General features: G+C 36.8%; 1 protein-coding gene across 1 annotated transcript in view; it reads left to right on the forward strand.

Moving 5' to 3' along the window:
- Positions 1 to 6,275: 6,275 nt before the first annotated feature.
- Positions 6,276 to 20,634, forward strand: part of PIK3CA (phosphatidylinositol-4,5-bisphosphate 3-kinase catalytic subunit alpha) — a 93,664-nt gene continuing 79,305 nt past the window's right edge. Inside the window, exon 1 of the mRNA XM_047786832.1 lies at positions 6,276 to 6,406. The gene's annotated coding sequence lies outside the window, so the exon portion shown is untranslated. The remainder of the gene's footprint in view (positions 6,407 to 20,634) is intronic.

Consider the following 20,634-nt stretch of genomic DNA (forward strand, 5'->3'; position numbering starts at 1 on the left):
GGAGTTCCCTAATGGTTCAGTGAGTTAAGGATCCAGTATTGTCACTGCTGTGGCTCAGATCACTACTGTGGTGTGGGTTTGATCCCTGGCCAGGAACTTCCACATGCCTTGAGCATGGCCACAAAATTTGATCAGATATCAAAGTGAATAATAGAGGCACCATGATTCCAATTCTTCCATGCTAGCATAAACAAAGAGATTAATGGAACAGAGTAAAACTCATAAATAGATTCAGATGTATGTAGATGTTTATTATTTGATTAATATGACATTTCAAATAAGTGAAGAGACTAGGAAAATGGCAAAGAGGCAAGACAAGTCCTTTACCAAAGAAAATAATTTCAATCTTCATGTTGTATCAGCAATTTGTTCCTTTTTATTGCTAAATAGTATTATATGGCACTATTGTACCAGTTTCTTTATTCATTTATTGAAGGACATCTAAGGTGCTCGTAAATTTTGCTACTTATTTTTTAAAATAATTTGTGTGTGTATACATTGAGGAAAAAGGGCTAGAAGATGTATACCAAAGTAAAAATAACCATCTTTATCTTTTAGAGACTTTTTTCCCCTTTAAACATTTATTTATTTATTTATTTATTTATTTTATTTTATTTTTTTTGTCTTTCTGCCATTTCTTGGGCCGCTCCCATGGCATATGGAGATTCCCAGGCTAGGGGTCGAATCTGAGCTGTAGCCTCCGGCCTACACCAGAGCCACAGCAACTGGGGATCCGAACCACATCTGCAACCTACACCACAGCTCATGGCAACACTGGATCCTTAACCCACTGAGTGAGGCCAGGGATCGAACGCACAACCTCATGATTCCTAGTCGGATTCGTTAACCACTGAGCCACGACGGGAACTCCAGTCATTATTTTAAAAGAATAAAAATAACACTTGGATGAAGAAGCTTTTATGAAATTACATTTGCTAACATTTAAATTAGAACAGTGTTTTTTGCCTTATTATCATAAACCACCCACTCAGGAATGAGGTTGTTGAAATGGATACTCTTACTGAAAAATCAAGTCTATTTCTACAATTTGTTTTTATTAAAGTACAATGTAAAGATTTTGTTCCACATAGGAATAGTACACCAAAGTGATTAAGAAAATGAAGTGCATGGTTTTCAACATTCAAGTATTTCTGAGTTAGGCTGCATTGAAAATCACTAGGCTAAATTTAAAAAATTGTTTTACCCAACATTGAAACGTCCCTTCTATTAGAACCCAATGATCCTACTCATTTAACACAACTGGTTTAACTAACTGTAAGGGGATCCAAACACAAATATTCCTGTTGTTTCTCAGGTAGAAATATTTTAACAGGGATTGTGCAAATCCTTAGACTATACAATGGCATTGAAAATATCTTTGGCAATTGTAGAATTGACTTTAACCATAGCCATCAATATAAGAAAATCGTTCTTCCTTGTGGCCTACAAGCAAAATCTGTTTCTTTTTAAACAATGTTGAATTTTTTAAAATGCAGTAAAACTGACTATTCTTCCCTTCAGAGCTGTTTTGCCCAATGAATTTCACAAAAATATCTGCAAAGCTTATTAGTAATTATGCTTTCTGAGGTAAAGACAAGCAAACTTGAAATGAAAGTCTGGGAAAGATGGGAAAATACAAGTTCTTAGGGAAATAGAACCCACAAAAAAGAGCCAATTAGAAAATTTAAAAATATCAAAATTTAAAAATTTCCTTCGTAGGCTCAAAAGTAGAAATGGATATAAAAGAAACAAAGAACTGGAAGAGAGATTGATAGAAATTATCCAATATGAAGAAGAAAGAGAAAAAAAACTTAAACAATGAATAGAGCCTCGGAAGCATGGAGGACAACATCAAAATGTCTAATTTCTCATCACTGGATTCCCAGAAAAGGAGGAAGAAACTGGGCAGGAAAATACATGAGGAAATAATTGCTGAAAACTTCCCAAATTTAGTGAAATACATAAATATTCAAATTCAAGCACTCAGAAAACTCAAACAGAAACTCAAATAACACCCCCTACTACATCATAATCAAACAATTGAAACAAAAAGTGTTAAATCATGAAATAATCTAGAGGAGATTTTCTAGACAAATTACATATAGGGTGAAAACTGTTTGAATGACCATAGACAGGGAAGACAGTGGAACAACATCTTTAAAGCCATAGGGGAAAAACCCTGTTAATCCAGAATTCTATGACCAGTGACTATAACCCTCAGGAATAAAAATAAAGATACACTCAAATGAAGGAAAACTAAGAGAAAACATCACCAGCAGAACTGCTCTAAAAGAAATGCTAAAGGAAATTCTTTGGGCTAAAGGGAAATTATACCAGAAGGCAACATGGGTTTTCAGGAATGAAAGGAGAGAAAAGGAAAAGTAAATGGATGGGTAAATAAAAAAGATTATTTTTCCATTCATGTTCTCTAAAGTACATACAGGAATATGTTGGATATATTGCAGGTTTTGTTCCAAACACCTTCAATAAAGCAAATATCACAATAAACCAAGTCAAACAAATTTTTTGGTTTCCCAGTGCATATAAAAGTTATGTTTACATTAGGCTGTAGCTTATTAAATGTGCAATAGCATTACATAAAAAATATAAATATCTTAACTTAAAAATAATTTATTGCTAAAAAATGCAACCATCAGGTAAGCCTTCAGTGAGTCTTAGCAGTAACATCAAAGATCACTGATCACAGATCATCAGCACAAATATAATAATATTGAAAAAGTTTGAAATATCATGAGAATTACCAAAATGTAACACAGAGACATGAAGTAAACAAATACTATTGTAAAAACGGCGTAAATTCTGTTTGACTCAGGGTTGCCACAAACCTTCGATTTGTAAAGAAAAAAAAAAAGCAGTATTTGTAAAGCGCAATAAAGCAAAGCACAACAAAATAAGGTATGCCTGTATGAGTGTTGAAAGCAAAAATTATAAAATTGTTTGATGAGGTTTCCATATATATAAATATAATACATAATCAACTATACCATAAAGGTTAGTGAATGGGGGGACCTATGTGGTTTCAAGGTGTCTTTCCACATTTTACCTGACTGTGAAAATTCATATGTATATATTGAAAACCATAGAACCATAAGAAAAAGTACAAATAGATACATTTAACTTATAATAGATAAACTGTAATATTAAAAATATTAAAAAATCCACAAGAAGAAAGAAAAGTAGCAACAGAGAAAACATAGGGAACAAAGAAAATAGATAATAAAATAGTAGGTCTAAATGCAACCTTATCAACACCTACATTAAATGTAAGTAGTCTAAACACAACTATCAAAAAAAGAAATAGATTGAATTTAAAAAGAGAGACCTATGTGTTTTCTACAAGTAATCTATTTAAAATACAACAATGTAGATAAATAAAAAGATAGGAAACTATATATCATACAAATACTAGTCAAAGTAAGATGGAATGACCACATTAATATTTAAAAAATAGGTTTCAGAACACGGATATTACAAGTGACTTAATGATGGTACATAATGACAGTCTATTCATCAAAAACACATAATCCTCTAAACGTAAGTGCACCAGCAACAGAGCTTCAAGACATATAAAGCAAAAACACACAGAAACAAAAGGAGAAATAGACAAGTCCATAGCTATAGTTGGAGACATCAATGTTCCTCTCCCAGAAACTGATAGAACTACTGAAGAAAACCAGTAAGGATATAGAAGACCTAACATTATCAACCAACTTGATATAATTAACACAGAACATTCCACCCAATAACACACATAAAATGTTCTTATACAGGTGTACACAGGACATTTACCAAGATATTCTGGGGCAAAACAAACCTTAACAAATGGAAAAGAACTAAAATCTTAAAAATATGTTTTTTTGACCATAACTGAGTTAATAAGTGCTACATGATAGCTCGCTTTTGTTAGGCCTTGGTGTGTTATTTTTTTTTTTTTTTTACTGCTCAACTTGGCAATTTTATATATCTGGAGTATATTGCTTCATAATCAAGTTGACTCTTGTTTCCAAATGACTTCAAAGCTCAGTAGTGAGGTAAATGTCAGAGGATGTTTTGGTGCACAATGCACATGTGAGTAACAGTTATCTTTATTTTCAATGGAAATGAAACCAAAGGCAAGTAACTGTTATCATATTTCCAATGTGTTAGAATGGAACAATAGTTTCATCTTGGACATTTCACCTCTTGACTTAAGAAAACAATTCCTTAATTCTGAGGTATTGCATTTTTTGTTTGACTTACAGCCCAGGAATAACAATTTCAATTTTTCCTTTGAAACATTCTTCTTCTGCAGGACTTTGAGCAATGAGTTTTGTCATACAGATGCCTAACATACTCTAAACACTGAACAATAGTGCTAATACTTCTGAAAGCAAGATAAACACATGATAGATCAAGGGTCACCAAGTAAACCATATACATCAAAACTGTGAATTGGGCAGTACATGCTAATCCTGCATCACTGAATAATCACACATTTAAGTACCAAGTATGGGAATTTCTGCTGTGACACTTATTTCTTAAAGACAGATTACCACATAACAAAAATCATAACATGTAATGAGCATTTTTCTCTTAAAAATTTTAGAAAGAAAATTATAATTTTTCCCCACTTAGGACTACCTATTAATATTTCATGAACCTCTGTGCCTGGAAACACAATTTGGGAAATGTGGTCATAAAGTTTACTTTGACTAGTAATTCAATGCTATGCTTTTTTTTTTTTTTTAATCCCCTGCTCTGGAGTAACATAGTGTTCTGAAACTACTGAAAAACACTGGTTCAAGAAAAACATTTAGAAACGTAGACCTCTGAATTGTGAGATGAAAACCAGAGCTTAAGAAAGAAAACACAGGAAAGACAGAAGTACAGTCAAATGAGACTATGACCACATAGAGAGGAATGGATCTTATTTACGACTGGGTATGGACGTGTGGTGTTAGAGCAAAAACTGGTTATTGGTTAGCTTTTTGCTCTGGATGACAAGTTGGACTGTAACATCTCTACCGTCGGTTATTTCCAAGTCCTCTACTCCTTACAATTCAAGGGAGAGCCCTAGTTAGAGGACTTAATCTTCTTACGACTGTTCCTACTCCTTTTCAATACAATGAAAGACCACTAGGGGGGGAAACACGCAAAAAACAGGACCTTTATCAATAGTGATCTCGAAAAGCAACAGATCCTCTTACTCTCAGGGAAAAAGAGGCTTCTATGGTGCGCCGTACCAAAGTACCACCTTGAACCTAATGTGTAGCCAAAATGGCTTTTCTAAGGTCTCCGTGGGCACTACATGAAAAAAAGGACGTATTTTGAATAGTCATAATTGAATCCTACAAGCTAATTCAAATCTTGGGGTGGGGGGGAGGCCACTGCAAAAGGTCTCCCCGAGTGAGTCAAAGGATTGCAGAGGTCTGTGGCAGGGCATTCCTCTTTTGGGATGGGCTACAACTTAACCTTACGTTGGCAGAAGAACGCGCAGCAACGTTGTGTAAAAAGACTTCTTCCCAGTATCGATATTCACTTTTGGTTAGCTGCTGACATAGGTGGTTAACTACCGCGCCCTCTGCTTTCGCCACGAAACGGGAGGAAATCTCTTTGGGCGTAAAAGTGAATGGGTTCATTTGCTCCCAATTATTCTTTCTTCTATCTCCACCCTAACTTGCCTGCTGCTCATAGAAACAGATATAGGACATATATGCCGCCCTAGGATGACACAGTAGCCTCACTACCGCAAATAAACAACAGCATTAAATACTCGCGTGCCCGAAAAGCCCCTCCAGCACCACCCGAACTTCGGGCAGAAAACCAAGGCGCAGGCGCATTGGCACACTGTTACCCGATTTGCCCATTTCCCTCTCCAGGTCTCTGCAATTTCACTTCCCCTTGTTTGCGCATCTGCTTCCGGGGCATAGTAGGCTCGGCCCCCTCATCGGCTCTTACCCTCCTCTACCCAAGGAGGGGGGAGTCGAGGGGGTGGGGAAGAGTTCGTTGTTTGTTTACACGATGTGAGCGGAAAAAGAGACCAATAAAGTTTATTCTGGAAACAAAAGGAAAAAAAACAGGGGTGACAGAGAAAGAAGACGGGGGGGGCGTGCGGCGGGGGCTAGCGAGGAGAGGCTGCGAGAAGGAGAAAGCGGCAGTTCCGGTGCCGCCGCTGCGGCCGCTAAGGTCTCGGGCTGCTGCCGCCGCGGCCGCTGGGGCTGGGGCCGCCGGCGAAGCAGGGCTCGGGCCCGGCCGGGCAGCTCCGGAGCGGCGGGGGAGAGGGGCCGGGAGGCGGGGGCTGTGCCGCCCGCTCTCCTCTCCCTCGGCGCCGCCGCCGCCGCCGCCGCCGTGCGCGGGGCTGGGACCCGATGCGGTTGGAGCCGCGGAGCCTGGAGGAGCCCCGAGCGTGAGTAGAGCGCGGACTGGCCTGGAACGGGTGCGGTCGGGATGGGGCCGGGTGGGTGCCGGGGACTTACGGGCGCGCCCGCCGTCTTGGGCGGGGGCTGCCCGCCGGTCGTCTCTCTCAACGTCGGCCCGCAGCGGAGTTCGCCTGCGCTCGCGGCTCCTTCTCCTCCGGCGGCCGCTGGCCTCACCCAAATACGGAGGCGAAGCCTCGCCGCTCCCTCTTTTCTCCTGGCCGCTGCCTTGTTTCTCGTTTCCTTCCCCTCCCATTTTTGGGGATGGGGCGGCTGGAGACTGAGGAAGTGCACCCAGGGCCGCCGCCCCGGCCGCTGTGGCTCGGTCCTCAGCACCCTTGCACATTCACCCGGCTCGCGAGTACCGCGGTGTAAGGGATCCCCGCGTCGAGCGGCGAGCTGTTCCTGAGGGGCTGTCACACCCGAGGACTCCGGCCCCGCCAGCCTGGCGACCCTGCGTTTGCCTCATACTGGGTTTAAATCACCCGGCTGGGGCTTGGAAGGAAAACCGCTCCCCCCTTACCCCGCATTTCCCCTCCCACCCTTCCTCTCGAAGTCCACCCCCACCCCCCCGCCCCGCGCCTTTTAACCGAGACAAATATATGGGATCTTTCATTCATTCACCTGAGACGTTGTCTCGTGATTTGTGACTTCAGTGAGTCTATTATGTGGAGACTGTTTCATAGTTCCTAAGTGGTTCGGAAAGGTAGGGGAGCGTCCGGGATTGGGCTATGTAAACACCAGACGTTCAGCCAGTGTGTTTTGACCGAGGCTTGAGGGGTTTATTTTAGGATGCTAAAGGGATAGTGGTGATGGTGGCTAGTTACCCGACTTGGGAATCCGAAGCTATTTTCTTAGATGTCAGTAATTGGGGAACTGTTTACGTTTTTATATAAAGGTTAAGAGGAGCGCAACAAGAGGGGGCTTTGTAAAAATAGCCTGCATATTCTTTAGTGAAGTAGAGTTGTGATTTCGTTTTGTGAAGCTTCCTCATTCCAGTACTGCGCCTTTGTGCACATGCAGGACATGGGTTTTTGAGATGATGTTTTGAATCCTAGTCTGTGAGGCCTCGGAGAACCCCTAGAAAATTTGGGTTGGTAAACTCCTGGTAACTCAAATCGTCGGGTAATTACTATGGTCACATTTGAACCACTGTAGGCAATATTGGTCGCATGTTTTTCTACTCAGAAAGTAGGTTCTCTGGGTATTTGCTTACACTGCACTTCACAGATTTTGTTTTTGTGCTGGATTGCGTGCTATTAAGGAAAGACCTGGAAAATACTTAAGATGCCATGTTGCTAGTTTATATTGTCTAAATCAAAACAGTTTTTCTTCATTAATGGACTCTAGAAGCAACTGTAGTGTAAGAATTTATTAATATGTCTGTGTGTTCAAGGTTTAACATTTTTTTAACCAAAGCATTGAATTCTGTTTGACAGCATAGATCTCTATCTAAACATCACATGTTCTGGAAAATTTTAATTATCAGATTAACTGTTCTGTGGTGTCATCAGCCAAAATTATCTGATGATGGCCCAGTGGGGCTGTGTGTGTGTGTGTGTGTTAATGTTTTGTTTTCTATGTTTCCTCACCTCATGTTTTTGGATAAAATTAAATAAAATTTCATCCATAACTTTTTTCAAAAGTTTCTTGTGCATTTTTCATCATTGTAAGTTAGAGTACTATTCTTTTAAAATCACAAAATAGGTGATTGAAAGAAATGATAGCTCATCATAGTATTTCTCATTTTCATGGGAAAAATAAAGTGAATGAATTTTAACTTAATGTATTATCACTGACTATGAATATAGAGCTTGAAAGGCATTCCTATCAGTTTTAGTAGAATTAAAAATGAACTGGATATAAATGCAGAACAGTGTTTTTATATGTCTAAAGGTTTTTTTTTTCAATTTAAGTAAATTAAATATAGCTTTAAAGAGATGTCACTAAATACAAATACTGTACCTAAACCAAAAAATTATTCTGTGAACGTGTATATTCTCATGGGGATAGGTATATGTAAAAGGAAGACTGTAAAAGAGCAGTGGCTCTGCCTAGCTCTGCATAGAACAACCCTTCTTGAAGCAGAGCTTCCTTCCTGTCAGGATAAGATCCTCTCTGTCCCAAATAAGTATTCCCTTATAAAAATTTATAAGTGAAAATACTTATATAATAAAGTAGATCATAACATTTCCTGAAATAGTTTACTTTGTGTATAGCTTTCCTTATTAGTGCCCTTTACTGAATAAAAAGAAAAAAAATTAACATTTGCTCTTACCATGTAAAGGGCATTTGCTCTGTTGATCTGTTTATTTGGAAAGGGCTGACTTAATCCCATTTAATCTCTTTTAGCGACTAGAATAGCATTAAAAGGATCAGTTCTCTGTTTTATTACTTTACTATCTTGAATTTCAAGTTTTGGGTGATTCTTTAAATGAAATGTGTTTCTTAAGCATAGCAAATTTCACCTCTGGTGAAAATATTTATAATCTTAACTACAACTTGAGAAGCATAAATCTTGGGAAATTATGGTTTTTATTATATTAGCACAGTTATTGAGCTGTTTTATTAAGTATATTTATCTTAAGCTATACAACAATCCTTCAGAGAAGGCAGTATTACTATCTCTGAGAAATGATGTTTTAATCTAATAAGGTCAGACATGTGTCAGGTGACAGACTCATTGACAAAACTAATGTTTTGTGACTTCTTTTATAATGCTACCTGTAACCTGCTCTATCCTGCTTTTTGATAAAGAAACTAGGGCCAGATATATTTAATGATTTAAGATCACTTTTTCCCTTATTTGCAGTAATAAATGTGTATGTTTATTTCTTCATATAGCTTACAGTGGTTTTTAATCCTGGCTAAGTATTGGAATCATTTAGTTAGCTTTTTGAAAATACCACTGCCAGGAGTTCCTGTCGTGGTGCAGTGGTTAACAAACCCGACTAGGAACCATGAGGTTGAGGGTTCGATCCCTGGCCTTGCTCAGTCGGTTAAGGATCCGGCGTTGCCTTGAGCTGTGGTGTAGGTCACTGACGAGGCTCTGATCCCTCTTTGCTGTGGCTCTGGCATAGGCCGGCGGCTACAGCTCTGATTAGACCCCTAGCCTGGGAACCTCCATATGCTGCAAGAGCGGCCTCAGGAATGGCAAAAAGACCAAAAAAGAAAAAGAAAAGAAAAGAAAAAACAAACAAACCACTGCCAGGGTCTCATTTCTAGAGATTCTGATTTAATTGCTCTGAGATGGAGCTCAAACATCTGTTTGTTTTTAAGTTCTCCAGGTAATTCTAATAGACAGGTTGTAAAACCCTTGCTTTTGAAGACCTGTATGATTTGTTTCTTGCTTCTTCCTCTAGATTCATCTCTTCTTCCTCCTCCTACAGCTCCCTTGGCCTTTCTCTGCTTCATGTACATATGCTGTTTGCTTTTCCTGAAACGTTTGCACACTCCATCCATATCCCTTTAACTGGCTGTCTCCTACTCATCTTTCATATCAACTCCTTTTGAAAAGTCTAGTCTGGGTTAGATATCCTTGCTTCCTGTTCCCATAGCATCTTGTACTCCTACAGTCAGAGTATTGACTCACTGCATTGGTAATTGCCTGTTTGTTTGTATCCCCCACCACGATGTAAATTTCATGAAAAGGCTAGGGACTCTATCTTATATACACTTGTATTCTCATTGCCAAGGACATTAGCCAGTACATAATAGGTGTTTATTCACTGAATAAATAAATATATTGGCAACAGACATTTTTACAACATGTAATAATTTATAACTGCCAATTAGGTTTTTATTCTTGCTAAATACACTTATTATTTAGGGTTACTAAAAATATACATCCCTGAACCTGCCACATATATGAATTTCATTTGGAGATAGTTGAGATGTTCTGAGTTATGTATAAATTATACCAAGAGTGACACTTAACCCCAGACATATATAAAAATAAGGATGTATAGAACTGCACTGGAAATCAAATCCCAGCCTCACCACAAGTGTGTGTCCTTGAGCAAATCTCAATCTTTTGGGCCCTCAGTTTCCTCATCTGTAACATAGGGGAATTGTATTGGGTGCTCTATATGGTCCTCAGTGATCTAGCCTTAAAATCCCATGAGTACTAAAAAATAGTGGCTTTGGAAAATCTGAACCTCCTTGGTTCAAAACTTGGGTTCTATACTTACTAGCAGGATTACTTTGGACAGATTTCCTAATCTGCATGATGGAAGTAATTATAACTCAACAGAATTGTTGAATTAAATGAGATAATGTATATCCAAGAAAGTTTTTGTCCTGGTTTAGGTGTTTTATACATGTTCATTTCCTTTCTCCTTAGAATGTGTTAGATCTCATAAGTGGACTTAAAACAAAAAGACAGTTTATGTAATAAATCCTGTTTTCCACTTTGCTGACAGCTAACTTTACAGGTGTGACTAGGGACCAAAAACCATGTGGCTTTTAGTTTCATTTTCTTAAAACTCAATTCCACTGTCAAATACCCAGGTGTTAGTCAACCTACTTGGGAAATAATTTTGCCCAGAAGTTTGAACCATGACAGGGTAGCAAGTATTAAGCTATCTATATATCCATAATAGATGATATGGAGGAAGGGAGAATATAAACTGGTGCTCTTATTACCATCTCCAAAGATAAATAAAATTAGACTTGACCATTCCAAAAGAATGGAACAAATTAAAACCGATGATTTACAAAAGAAGACCCAGAGATTTTGATGAAATCTTTATTACCAAACCTTAAAACTTAAGAACATTTATTTAGTAATTTCCAGGGGGTATAGGAAGTATACCTCTGGTCAGGACCAATTTCAGAAGATTGTTCTCAATATCAGCTTAGCAGTTACAGATATCAATTAGCTGACAGAAGTTATTGGTATTTTTTTTATTCAGGAGCCATGTTTCTTAATTTTATATAGTTATTTTAGCCTTTTTTGGGGGGGGGGGTAATAAGGAATAACCTTATGCACAGTGTAATATCTCTAGTGAAGTTTCTTGGTACCAATCTTATTTTTGTATAAAGCAAATTGACTTGCCTGAGTTTTCCCTTAACTTTATGTTTAAAGTGAACTTAATTTTCTTTTTAGAAAAAATACTATTAAAAAAATGCAGGGTAGGAGAAACTGGAGTAGGGAAATCTGAAGTTTTGACTTAAAGGCTTGAGATTTCTATCATTCAGAAATGTTATTTAACCTTAAGTAAATTGATAATGTTTTATAGCTATATTATTCACATTTAATCCTTTATTAATGTAAATCAGTTGATGCTGCTTAAGGAATTTTTTAGGTGTTTTTTTCTTCCTCTCCCCAGCTTTACAGTTTGGAGAGTTTAAAGTTAAAATGCTTCAAAAAAAAAAAAAAAAAAACTTGTAAGTTTGTGGTCAAATTGATGGCTTAGAACTTTTTCTTAGAGTTTAATATTTCTTAGAGTGAAACTTTTTATGTGGATTGTAGCACTCTGGCCTGAATAGAAGGACTGAATTCCAGTCCCAAACTGCTACTTTGTAATTGTGTGGAGGGAAGAGGAGGCTGACTGTATCTTTGCCTCTTTTTCTGCAATGATACAATAGGAACTGTAGTATGCCCCTTGCTCAGTAACTCCTAAAATTAATGAGGTAATTTAAATGATCCAAATTGTGTAAAATTATTTAAGGAAAAATGTATATATACTAATCATTATTTTAAATTTATGCTTAATGCAAGAATAATATGTTTCATATTTGTCCTGACAATTAAACAACTCATTTCTTCTGTATCATTTTACTAGTTAGCTTAATAGTTTATGTAAATTGCACTCATTTCTAAAAGAGGTTAAGTTTTAGTAACTTTTAGTATATGATTGCAACTGTTACAAAGGAGTCTCTCTATCAGGACCAGTACTGCATTTGAAATAAATGTGGGATTAAAAAAAAGAAAGAAGTAAGGGTTTTTACAGGCCATGTTATATGGTACACTTCAGGTTTTAAATATCAAATATAGTGGAAGCCAAAGGAGTCAGTATTGTGATGTGAAAAAAAGCTGCATTAGGATAGAACCACTCAGTTCTAATCATAACTGTCTTGCCAAACTCATCAGGAGTTAGTAAGATTCAGTGGAGAAATAAATCTTTAAAAGTACTATAGAGAATTAAGGCAATATCATCAGGATAATTTTAAGTGTAATTTTTTTTAATAGAAGAGACTGTATTTGTGTTCATCTTTGTATCCTCAGCACCTAGCATAGTGCCCCAGAGTAGGTGATCAGTAAGTGATATTGTTGCAGTAGAATCATAATTGGGAATCAAAATATTTTTCTTATTTTTCTATCATTTAGTAGCTGTATACTTTACCTGAAAAATAGGTAAATTGCTATGTGCCAGTCTTAGTTGATTATTTACTGAGTATAGATTTGAAGTATATAGGAAACACTTTTCTTTACATTAACATATTTCTAGTTGCATGTTTCTGTTTATGTTTGTAGACATTTTGACAAAGATTGATAGGTTAGAAAGAGGCTGTGTCCTAAAATAGCATTGGATCAGGAGTCTGAAAATCTTGATTCTGTATTGAACTATTAACTGTGTAGCCTTAGATCTTGACCTTTCAGCCCTTGTTTCTTCACCTGCACAATTTCTAAGATTCTTTGTAATTCCAAAATTCTATGAGATTCCTAGCATTTTAAGTCTATTTCTGATTTCAGGGAAGAGTAAGTAAGCCATTCCCTAGAGGGATGATAGTCTGTCTCAGTTTGTTGTATCTTCAGAAGCTAAAATCTTTTTATCTGCCTGTTTTTATATGTGCACTCATTTGAAGGCCCTTGTGTGAAATTCTGTGGCAGAGAAAAGCTGCCATTGGAAACGAATAATCTAGAGAGATTTTTTTTTTTCTTTTTTTCCAAAACCTTCAGTGACTTTGGAGGATCAAATTTAGTGCAGGCGTGGCCATTTTGGTTACTGGCACTGAGAGCATTAAATGACTGACAGGCATTGAGAGTAGATCATCCATTCCACACCAGTTGCCAGGGTTATGAAGGCCAGCAAACCTGTCAGAGCACTCTTAATAGCCATTGGCAACCATCCTTACCTTAGTTAAAGACTTCTAGGAAAATATGTTCCATAATTTCCGTTGGTAACCCATCCCACTAGATGGTTTTCAGAAAATATGTTCTAATCTTAGAAATATTCCGGAGGTATAGTAAGCCTCTTTTTTCTAGAAGTATTCTCTGTTGTGCAGATAGATACATGAAAAGATGACAAAAATAATTGCCCTTGATCAGAAAGCAGTGCTGTGTATGCTGTTGATTTGTTGTTTCTATAAATGTTCAAATTACCTTCAACTTTTGGATGTTTTTTAACCATCAAACTTTTCAGGTGATGAGATATTATTTAGAGTTACTTTGAGTATGCACTCAATTTTCAACAAGCTAAGCAGATTTCTGTGGCTTCTTTTTCTTTGACAGATTGTGCTTTTCTAAAGTATGTTTCTGATGGACTTACTTCAGGTCTAGACCTGAAAGTATTATTGCATTTTGAAATAATTGACTGCCTTTAGCCTAAAAGCAAGTGAATTGTATGTGTTTGGGTTTTTCCTTAGGAGGTTGACTTCTTGGCAGGTACAAAAACCTTGGAGTTTCCTGCTAAATAATCTACTGTTCTGAAATATAGATTTATGGAGCACATCATCAAGTGTAAAGCAGCATATATGGGAAAAAATTGTTGGGAAAAAGATTGAAATTAGGCACTATAGAAAGTATGATCTGAAACCAAACCATGCATTTATAGCAAATAAAGGAAACATTGTATTTTCACAGTCATTTTTATACTTATTAAATAGTAGTTGTAACATAATTTTAAAGTTATTTTGCATATGAAGGTTTCCTTAAAACCTACTGGCTATTATTTTTTGCAATTGAGATCTCGATAGGCAGCATCTTAAAGTATTTATGAAAATGTTATTTGTGGTCTTTTTCTCTGTATATTAGTAGTAAGGGTTGAACTTGACTTTACCAAAGCCATTTCTGTACTTGTCTTGATAATTACAATGGTATAAAACTCAAAGCAATTTAGAATATTAGTAATTTGTGGTTTGGTAATTAGTTGGTAGGAATGACCAACTTTCAGCTTTCTTAGTGGTATTGTAAGACTTAAGATTTCCTCAAAATCACTGAATAATTTTGACTATATCTATATAATTAAAGCCAGCCCTTTTTATAGCCATGTGATGTTCACAGACACTGCTAATGTACACCTAAATGGTCTACTATTGTACAGCTCCTAAAGCACAACTAAATGTATCATGTGATGGTCTTTTGTTGAATTGAAATATCAGATATATAAATTTGTTGAGTACATTCCTCCTGCCAATAAATTTTTATCCCAGCCAAAATGGGGTCAAGTAATCTTGACTGTGTGGAATATTTGAAATCAGGACAGTCTTAGAAAATCCACAAAATGTGATCAGTGTATGTAAGCTTCTTTAATTAACTTTCTTCTCCTAAATATATGTTATAATGGCTAAGAACATGTGCTCTAAAGTCAGACCATCAAAATTACTAGTTTTATAATTTAAGGCAATTTATTTAACCTGTCTGGGTTAAGTATTCTCTGAGTTAATACATACTTCCTTATTTGTAGAAAAGAGATAATAACAATACCTACATCATAATATTATAATGAAGATTAAATGCTTAATATACGAAAGCATTTAGGACAGTGCCTAGTACATAGTAAGCACTCAATAAATATTTGTATGCTACTTGAAAGCACAAACAATGTCATATTTATCAATTTATTTGGGGGCTTTAACATTGTGTACTGTATTGAATTCTATCCATTATGAGGATTTACTAATGGATCCTATCTCTGCAGAGTGAATAATAAGGTTCCTTTCTAACAGGCTTCTTGACATTACACATTTTTTAAGTTTCATTCTCTCTCTGGGAATTTGAATTCTATTTCATACCTAGTCCGAAGAGAAGTGAGCATATAGAGATTTAGCATGACCAGAATTAGAAATTTGTGAACAGAAAGGAATTAAGTGAATGGACATACATTTTTCACATCTAGTCTGAGCTTCCTATGGACTGATTTGCCCTGTCCATTCCTGGAATCTCAAAATCCCCAGAAGATACCTTTTTTCTTCTTCTTTTTAAGCAAAGCATAGTTGATTTACAATATTAAATTAGTTTTAGGTGTATAACAGTGATTTAGTATTTTTCTAGATTATACTCCATTTAAGGTTATTATAAAATATTGGCTATATTCCCTGTGCCATGCAATATTTCCTTTCTTTCTTTCTTTTTTTTTTTTTTGTCTTTTTGCTATTTCTTTGGGCCGCTACCTCGGCATATGGAGGTTCCCAGGCTAGGGGTCTAATCGGAGCTGCAGCCACCGGCCTATGCCAGAGCCACAGCAACGCGGGATCCGAGCCGCGTCTGCAACCTACACCACAGCTCACGGCAACGCCGGATCGTTAACCCACTGAGCAAGGGCAGGGACCGAACCCGCAACCTCATGGTTCCTAGTCAGATTCGTTAACCACTGTGCCACGATGGGAACTCCTATTTCCTTTCTTTATACTTAGTCGTTTGTACCTCTTAATCTCCTATCCCTACCTCTCCCCTCCTCATTTCCCTTTCCCCACTGGTAACCACTAGCTTGTTTTCTGTATTTGTGAGTCTGTTTCTGTTCTGTTTTATTCACTCATTTATTTTTCAGATTCCACATGTGATAACATATAGTATTTGTTTTTAACTTATTTCAGTAAGCATAATGCCCTCCAGGTCCATCCATGTTGCTACAGATGGGAAGATTTCAGTCTTTTTTTACTGGCTAAGTAATATTCCATATATATATACACATATGGAAATTTACCAATTCATCTACTCATGGACACTTGCTTCCATATCTTGGCAATTGTAAATAATGCTGTTATGAATATTGGGATGAATATATCTTTTGAAATTAGTGTTTTCATTTTCTTCAGATATATACCTGGGAATGGAATTGTTGGATCATATGGTAATTATTTTTTAAAAATATGAATGTACAGGAGTTCTCCTGTGGCATATTGGGTTAAGGATCCAGCACTGTCACTGCATGGCTTGGGTTGCTGCTATGGCACAAGTTCAGTCCCTGGCCCAGGAACTTCCACATGCCGTGGGGGTGGCCAAAAAAATAAAATACGAATATACATATGGTGATCATGTTTTCTTGGCACAAATTTTTAAGACACTTTTGAAACATCTGCTTTATTCCTCAGATGGATTAATCTTAAGTCATATTAGAACAACAAAGAAAATAGTGTATTAGAAATTAAAACTCTCTCACAATATCTGGTCCTGATATAACCACTGGACTCACTGTTATTTACATTTCTTTCCTTTCTCTCATCTGTTCTTTTATATGTATATGGATTTGCTAAAGGAAACACAACCATACTAGGCAGAATTTATTTTATGAAACCTCCAAGTGGGTTTATACTAACTCTAACCTAGAGAAATGGAAAGTCTGGAGGAGAAATGTAAATATGGTGACAAATCTACATGTTATTCTCACCTCCTTATGTAGTATTCACTTCCTTTGTACAATCACTTTTTGAATTCCTATCTGATCTGTGTAGGGAAGAGAACTTCCCCTGTATCCCTGGAAAGAGGTGAGCTGCCCTAGGCCATTCTTTTTAGATGGCCCGGAAGATATGACTACTGGGCCAAGAAAACGTGATCTCTCTGTTACATTGGGAGGTGGGGAGGGAGGGAAGGAATGTTTTGATGCAAAAAAATGGGACATTTGCATGTAAATTCTAGATCAGAACCAGAATATCTAATGTTCCTGCTAACTATGTGATACTGAATAAGCCACTCATGTTTTATGAGCCTGAAAAGTTGATACTGGAAGGCTGGTGACTGAGTTGTTCCGAGGGTGCTATGTTCCAGAAGTGAGCATGTGCAAACAAACTTTAAGATATAGAACTCTAATAAAATAGCAACTCTAAATTAAATAGGAGCAAAAATAATTCAATGGTATATTAAGTCCATTTTATGATTACCTATTAGGAACTTTTACTCTAAGAGTGCAAAGATCACTTAACATGAAATTTTATAATGCATAGATCAATAAGTCCAATAATGGAAATAAAGATCGTCTCAGTAAATGTAGAAAAGAAATTAGTGACTTCCTTTTGTCTCTTTAAGAACCAGGTATGGCATTCCTGATGTGGTGCAGTGGGTTAAGGATCCACCTTCAGCAGTTCAGGTTGCTGCAGAGGTACTGATTCAGTCCCCCAGCCTGGTGCAGTGGGTTAAGGATCCAGCATTGCTGCAGCTGTGGCACAGGTCATGGCTGCCGCTCAGATTTGATCCTTGGCCCAGGAACTTCCATGTGCTGTGGGTGCAACCTCCAAGATTAATTAATTAATTAAAATAAAAAATAAAAAATAGGAATGAAGAGTAATTTTCTTAACATATATCAGACTGAAAGCTAAAATAATGAGTAATGGTGAAGTACTAGAGATGTAGCTATTTTAAAAAAATTGGAAACCTGTTATCACTATATTATTATACAGCATTATTCTGGAATTTCTGACCAGTGCAATAACAAATGAAATAGAAAGAAGAGGAGTAAATGCTGAAAGAGAAGCTGTGTGATGTGATTGCATTCCTAGGAAAACCAACTGAGAAATTATTAGTATTAATATAGTCAGAATTCTCTAGTGGCTCAGCAGGTTAAGGATCCAGTGTTGTTATTGCTATTGCTCAGGTCACTGCTATGGCTTGGGTTCAATCCCTGACCCCACACAGCAAAAAATAAAAAAATAAAAAATAAATTTAAAAAGTAACTAGATTTAAGACAAATGGTTACATCAGTAGTTCTCCTTTATAGTAGCAATGGTGGTTCAGAAGATACAATAGAAAAATCATTTTTAACAGTATATAGAAAGAAGTTAAATTATATTAATAAGAAATGTGTGAACCTGTGTGAAGAAACCTAAAAACTATTGGGCTATGTGTGGGTGCAGTGAGGAGAATGTCATGTTCCTATATGGGGAATCCAACTATTACAAATACCAGTTTTTCTCAAGCTAACTCATGGATTCAACATAATTCTAATTCTTTAAAAATGTGAGCGACTAACAAGATAATTCCTAATTCTATCCAAGAAACTAAACAAGTAAAATGAGATAGATATCAAAACATACTATAAAATTGTAGTAAATCAAGGAGTTGAATACTAGTATAAGCATTGATAGTAAAGTTGGTAAAAGCAAATGGAGATCTCAGAAACAGACATTCTGAATATAATAAAAGGAGTCTAGAAATATGTATAAAAAGGGAGACATTCAATAAACCTTTTTGAGAGCATTAAATAGTTAGAAAAATAAAGTCAATTTGATCTTTATCTCATCTTCTATACCAGAAGTAAATTCTGGCTATATTGAAGAGTTAAGTAGAATAAATATTCTTATGATAATCTCATTTAAGAAAGATATTTATCTTGATGGGGAAATAACTTCCAAACATAAAAGAATTGGAAGGACTGATGAGGGGAACATTTATTACATTTGACTCTCAAGTAAAACATTGGCATTTATTCTTTTTCTTGCACCTCCCCTCCTTCCTCACTCAGTACAAATGAACAAATTTAAATATGTGCAAGCCAGGATTAGAAATTTGCAAAAATGTAGCAGACAGATGTTTAAATTTTAAGGTGTTTATACGAAAACTTTCAAATCAGCAAGATCCATGAAAATGAATGAGGAAAGAACTTGAGAAAGCTTGTTCATTTACTAAAGAGAAACTAAAAGCATATGGGAAAATGTTTTTCCCAAAAAGAAGTGAAACTGTGAGGTACAGTGATATATTTTTACTGTTTCAGTTAGCAAGGAGTTTTTTCTACTGACGTCATTGCTGGTGAAGGTGCCATGAAATGTGCTTGCTCATGTATTTCTGTTGGCAGTCTAAATTGATTCAAATCTTTTGGAAAGTAAGTCAGCATTTTTTTGCCATTAAAATTAACATAGCTTTGATCCCATAATTCCATTTATGGCATTATATATAATAATGTAAATTTTAACAACAGCTGAAGTATTCAAAAAAACTGAGGTTTATCTTCCATAGAAATAAGCAGTCAGAAGACTATATTTTTAATAGAAGTATAGTGGATTTATGTATTTTCTCAGGTGTACAGCAGTGATTCACTCCACAAATATATATTTTTCTTTTTCAGATTCTTTTTCATTATAGGTTATGAAAAAATGTTGAATATAGGAGTTCCCGTCGTGGCGCAGTGGTTAACGAATCCGACTAGGAACCATGAGGTTGCGGGTTTGGTCCCTGCCCTTGCTCAGTGGGTTAACGATCCGGCGTTGCCGTGAGCTGTGGTGTAGGTTGCAGACGCGGCTCTGATCCCACGTTGCTGTGGCTCTGGCGTAGGCCGGTGGCTACAGCTCCGATTCATCCCCTAGCCTGGGAACCTCCATATGTCGCAGGAGTGGCCCAAGAAATAGCAACAACAACAACAACAACAACAACAACAACAAAAGACAAAAAAAAAATGTTGAATATAGTTCCCCATGCTATACAGTGGGTTGTTGTTGATTATCTATTTTATATAATCCCAGATTACTAATTTATCTCCCCACCTTCCCCCTTTGGTAAGCATAGATTTGTTTTCTGTCTGTGGGTCTATATCTATTTTGTAAATAAGTCATTTGTATCTTTTTTTTTCTCACATTCCACATAGAAGTGATATATTTGTCTTTCTGACTTATTTCACTTTCCATGATAATCGCTAAGACCATCCATGTTGCTGCAAATAGCATTATATCATTTTTTTTTCTTTTGAGGGCTGCAGGTGTGGCATATGGAACTTCCCAGGCTAGGATTGAATTGGAGCTGCAGCTGCCGCCATCACCAAAGCCATAGCTACACAGGATCCAAGCCATGTGTGCAACCTGTACCATAGCTCACTGCAACAGCGGATCCTTAATCCATTGAGCAAGGCCAGGGATTGAAACCACATCCTCTTGGATACTAGTCAGGTTTGTCCCCACTGAGCTGCAGTGGGAATTCCTATATCATTCTTTTTTATGGCTGAGTAATACTCCATTGTAGATATCTTTATCCATTCATCTGTCAATGGACATCTAGGTTACTTACATGTCTTGGCTATTATAAATAGTGCTGCTTGAGTATTGGGGTGCATGTATCTTTTTCAATCATATT

This window comes from Phacochoerus africanus, chromosome 1 (assembly GCF_016906955.1).
Source record: "Phacochoerus africanus isolate WHEZ1 chromosome 1, ROS_Pafr_v1, whole genome shotgun sequence".
Taxonomy (NCBI): Eukaryota; Metazoa; Chordata; class Mammalia; order Artiodactyla; family Suidae; genus Phacochoerus; species Phacochoerus africanus.